This window comes from Lepisma saccharinum, chromosome 8, assembly GCF_977018435.1.
Source record: "Lepisma saccharinum chromosome 8, izLepSacc3.1, whole genome shotgun sequence".
NCBI classification, from domain to species: Eukaryota; Metazoa; Arthropoda; class Insecta; order Zygentoma; family Lepismatidae; genus Lepisma; species Lepisma saccharinum.
In genome coordinates this window covers 46,918,024-46,923,766 of record NC_139236.1, presented here as the reverse complement: position 1 = coordinate 46,923,766, position 5,743 = coordinate 46,918,024, and the positions used below count along the sequence as shown (strand labels likewise).

The window sequence follows — 5,743 nt, the reverse complement described above, 5'->3', positions numbered from 1 at the left end:
TTTTGTTTTTGTAAAGAACTGTGTACCTGAGGATATACATGGATAAAACAAATCCTGAATCTCCTACGGTAAAATCACAAAAACAGTTGCCGAAAAGTGCAAGTACTGTGTCAGAAGGTTACAAACAAACTGTATGTATATATTGCAAAACATATATCTGTTAGATTAATATACTTTTTACACGTACTGATTCGCAAGGCTTTGTATCAACACAGACCTACAGTTCATGTACATTTCCTTCACGTACATAGTAGTAGGACTTTGACGGGTAATCTTTATTTCAGGAAATGTATGTTTTTTGTTTGTTTTTTTAAATACAAGGTATTTAGTTAGGAATTTTTAGAGACATTTTTAACCACTACAAGATAAAATTTTGTGTCATTTGACACCATTCTTAATTTAGTGTTTGTACCGACCTGTTTCGTAAGTACTGTGGACACAGGCACTTTGTGACTTGGAGGGAAATAACAGAAAGTTTGTTGTAGCCAATATGTAACCTCTAATCCCAACTATAATGTCCTATGTTTAAGTATGAATGTATACAAAGTTAATATCAATGCTATAGGAGTTTCAAGTTTTGCACTTATCACGTAAATTCAGTAAGAAGAAGGCATGTATGTATTGTCTTAGCTTACAGTCCAAAACCATATTTTCTATAATAAGTCTATTCTCTAGCATTATTAGCCCACATTTACATTGACGTACAAAAGAAACCCAAGTTTTGCATATAAAACACTGATTTTCATTTACACATTTGCTTATCACGATGTGCCTTCATGGCACGGTACTATGTGCACATGTTTACCTTAGCTTATCACATTGTGTGCTGTTGTGTGCATATTGAAATGTATGTGAGTTGTAATATTACTTATGCACTCTGTTGAAAGCTTTCCTTGTTATGGTTGATATAACATTAATTTTAATTAAATTTCATTAAAGTAGTTTAGCTTCCCTAGGTATACTTCCTACATTTCTTACCAAGATAAATAGATCCTCCTAAATAATTTCATTGATATCGGGGAATATTTATAGAGGCATTATTTTGTAGTGCAATTTTCCATTCAACTCTTTCAGAGTAGTTCCAGAAGAGAACTGTATTCTCAATATTGGAAATTTAATTTTAAAAAAAGAACCATGTTTTACACCCGTAACACAAAACTGCTAAAAGTACAGGGTTTCATATATTTAATTGCCAGCGCACTAGCTCATAATTAAACTTTGTAGATAAAGCTTTCAAATAGACAAATAACACAATCTCTATCTGGATTTATTCTATTATCATTTCCAATTAAATCAAATTCTAGTTTTCACAAAATTGCATCCAATATATATTAACAAAAGCTACATTTGCAGTTGTTTATTATCAATTAATTAAATTTACATAATTTCCTAGCAATTTTCTTCTTCCTGTTTAGTCACAATTATTCAAGTTACTGTACACTAGAATACCGTACCGTACCGTACACTGAACTTGAGTGTTTCGTTCCAATGTTTTTGTTGTTGTTGTTGTAAAGATATTAATATATGAATACTAATATTATGTACCCGTGGCATATATAAAACACATGTAAATCTTCGTAATGATCATTGATTTGTGTGTAATTTGCTTGCAAGAACATTTCCAGCAGAAAACAATTGTAAAAGTAGCTTGCAGCTACTTTTGAAGTAGCAGTAATTGTAACTAAGTTACTTTTTAAAATAGAAAAAAGTGTAACTGTAATATAATGTGTGTATGTATGTATATAGATAGATTAGATAAATTACATTGTGTGTATAATGGATGCTCCTTGTGTGAAATGAAATAAATATGAGGGTAAATACGATAGGCAATATGCCTACAATTATCTTTGCAGAGAACTGCAAAGAAAAAAAGCAAACCTTACTTGTTTAATTAATCAAATAAAAAGTTTACATTGATATTGTATTAGCAGTGGCGGTGATTAGGGGGAGTCATTTTTCTCCACTTTTGCCCCTGCACTATGCTAAATCTTATATACAAAGGAAAATATACTGTCTTTGCCCCCCCCCAGTTATGGCACCTTGCCCCCCGGTTTTGGAACCCAATCGCCACCACTGTGTATTAGTATATGCCACCGTTTTAGTGGTTCTATCTACACAAAATGGTGAACAAGAGTTGTTGATGCATACATTGAACAACATATGCATTAGCTATCATGGGTTCCTGTTTGGAAAAGAAAAATAGTTGTATCCTTGTAAATCGTTAAGAGAAGCTGAAATTTTATAGTAACATGGCCTCCTAACTTCATTTCTACATAACCTTTGATTCTTTTGAACAGACACAGAAGAAAGGTACTGTGGAACAGAAGAAAGGTCCAGTGGAACTGAAGAAATGTCCAGAGGAAGAGAAGAAGGATCCGGATGAACCGGAGGACGATGAGGACCTCACCACACGACGGGGGAACTGGGTTGGGAAGCTAGATTTTTTCTTCTCGCTTCTCGGTTACTGTATCGGGCTCGGTAATATTTGGAGGTAATTTTGCATTCAAATAACTTCTGTTTCATTTTTCTACCACTAATCTGTTCCAGGCTGTAGAAACCACTTATGGTTAGCTCATGTTTCATTGTCCATTTAATGGGTTCATGTATCATGTTTCTAACGAGCAGTGGTGATGCCAGAAAAAAAAATAGTGGAGTGTCTGAATGGCGAGGGCATTTTCTGGGTGATACAGTTTAAGCCATACAAAAAGTGAATATGTATGCTAAAGTTGCATTTGCATATACTTACATATTACTTACGCCGTAAGACAACGTCATAAATGGTCGCACGAAGTGTTTCCTGTAGAATGGTAGCTACATGCCGCGTTCTGCTGGCAGAGTCCTGATAGAAACAGTCTTTCAGGAATCCTAACAGCCAGAACTCACATGGATTAAAATCCAGAGAACGGGGTGGCCAAGTATATGGAAAACCTCAGGATATGACACGACCATCGCCAAAGTTGATACGAAGCAAGTGATTAGTGTTATTATTAATTATCCGTAAGATATAAAAATCTTGAAATACCTCAATCTCTAATAAAATAAGACTAGGCATCTTTCATAACATGCCTCTTGTCATGAAATGTTTTTTTTCTGCAGATTTCCTTTCTTGTGCTATCAGAATGGGGGAGGAGCCTTTCTTGTTCCATACTCAATATTTCTATTCTTGTGTGGAATGCCGCTTTTCATGTTGGAAGCGAACCTTGGTCAGTTTTCATGCTTGGGATCGTTAACAGTTTGGAGAATTTCGCCATTGTTCAAAGGTAAGAAAGATATCGTGACGTGTTTGCATTGTTGATCGACCCATGTGAATTTTTGTGTCTATGATTTGTATAGATTTCACCGATACCAACAACTAATATTTTGTTTATTCTACACCGAATTCCATGAGAAAAACTGTTAGTTCATTCACTTCTTGACAAAAATATGTAATCAATCGACTGCAATATAATAAATGTAAATTATACATGTAGAATGTAAATGTTTTATGCTCATTTTTTTTATTTGAGAGTGTAAGTTTTCTATCTACCAGATAGTATAACACTGCATTTTAGAAATAAGATGTGGTAGTTGTTCTGTAATGGAGACGAAACAATTTCATTATAACTTTCTCATTCGGTAGTAAAGTAAAATAAAAAAATCAATCAATCAACTACTTTGATTCCACTATTATTCACAATTTTTGTATGTTAAAAGCAAAAGTAAGAACAGACGTCCACCATTCCAGGAGCACTACTACTTCTAAAGAGCTCTCACAAGTAGCTGAGGTTAGAACGCAAGTTTATGTTATGTTTAAGTCCACTTTTATGCACAGATACCCTACCCTAAGTGGGACTGGACCTACAGTTTAAAGTGAGATGTGCCTCCACCGTGTAGAATGCAAGTGGTTTGCTTTATTATCATATGGTGCGATTTGGTTGGATAAGGGAAATTGTCGTAAAGTTTCATTGGCTGTTGGAGTTTGCATTCTCTGGCTGCTGGCAAATTTTGTAGATAAACTAAAAATGCATTCAATTATCATTGCATGTAGACATCAGACGATATCAGAGATGAAACAATTGCATCCTAAATAGTCCATAACCAAAATATCTCGATTTGTTAACAATTTGGAGATAGAACATTTACATTCTCAATAGACGATAAGTTATTCATGTTATTATTTGGCTCTTGCAGGTATCGGATATGCAACGTTGCTTATGGGAACAATGTGCTGTATTTACTACAACGTTATTGTAGCTTGGGCTCTTCACTACTTGTACTATTCATTTCGACAACCTTTGCCTTGGACCACATGCGACAATTCATGGAACACAAAATACTGCTTGGAGCCAGACCAGCTGAGGGGCCATGGAGAGAACGAGACATACCACACCAGCAGCCAGGAGTATTGGAAGTAAGAAGCGAATATTAAATAGCTTTCAGACCGAAGCAACACAACAAGCTGCACATGTCGTTTCGTTTGCACTGTGCTGTTTTCTCGTTATGTCGCCTTGCTCAGTTGTCCGCGAATGTGCAGTGAATGCTTCATTATAGATTGAAGAGGCCAGAGTCGTTTGTTTGTCTCTTACGTGTGAATCCACCCTATCGCTTGTCGCTTCGGTGTGAATTCTTCATTAACCATTGGTAGTTTTGTACACTTGAAACAATTTTACAAATTATGGATTTGAAAGACTTCAAAGTTTCGATAAATTTTGTGGAGTTTCAAACAATCTTCCTTGAACAAAAAATAAAGTTAACACTTAGTACCAACAATACATATAATACATCTATATTAAGCAGAAGACGTGAAGAAACTGTGCAGTTTTGCTTCACGGTGTTTCACAACCCTCAGGCTTTTGCAGTCCATTTATCAATAATCAACTTCAAGTTACAGTAGATGTGGCCATATAATTTTATTATTATTACTATTACGTCATTGTTTCGATCTTAATTAATCTTATTTGGTGTTAACGGTATTGTTCCGACCGTTGAAATCTTAGTTAGATTATCTTACGTGCAGAAGAAGCGTGGTGCCATTACATACTGTAAATGCAAATTGCAGAGAAAAACTATGAAACGTGGTTTTAGAACCCTTACTGAATTTTGCATGGGGCGAATATAATCCAATATCGGCGCTACCAAAAAATCAAAGGGTTCAGCTTCCAATAATTTTTGTTTCCAGTGTCTCCAGATATATCAAAAATGTTTATAGACGTGTTTCTGGCATCCCTAAACCCGACTTCTTACTGCTCTAGGAACATACATTTTCCACCAACCCCTATCCTGGGAAATGTCAGTCCACGGCTTACCTTTCTTACCAATTTCCTTCGTGTCCATCTCAATATTGTCAATCCGCCTTCGTCTTGGCCTTCAAACGGGTCCCTTACCATCAGGTATCCCATCAAATCGTACCAGGATCCTAATAAACATTTACATAGCCCATATTAAATAGGTACTAGTGACGTATATATTATATTGGTTTGTGTTTTTATGGATCATATTCGTAAGTTTTCTGTAAAATCATTGATTACATTACAAAGCCAACTTTTGGAACTGTAACAAGTTACTTTCATTATGAACAAAGTAAATCGTTGACTTAATATATTGTGTTACAAATTTAAACTATAATAATTGGGAAATAAAGAAACCCCAGGAGTTTGTTTGAGAATGTTCTCCTGCACAAGCAGAAGAAATGTGTATTACATAGAAAACTCTCTATATTTCTTACAGTCTCCGCGTGCTGAAAATATCCTCCGGAATAGACCAC

The 5,743-nt window shown here is 35.2% G+C and overlaps 1 long non-coding RNA gene across 1 annotated transcript; it reads left to right on the top strand.

The window, feature by feature from the left end:
* LOC145991763 (uncharacterized) lies at positions 1-2,495 on the top strand. The gene is made up of 2 exons (XR_014442096.1): positions 1-131; positions 2,298-2,495. It is a non-coding gene; the product is annotated as an uncharacterized LOC145991763 (long non-coding RNA).
* Positions 2,496-5,743: the final 3,248 nt, after the last annotated feature.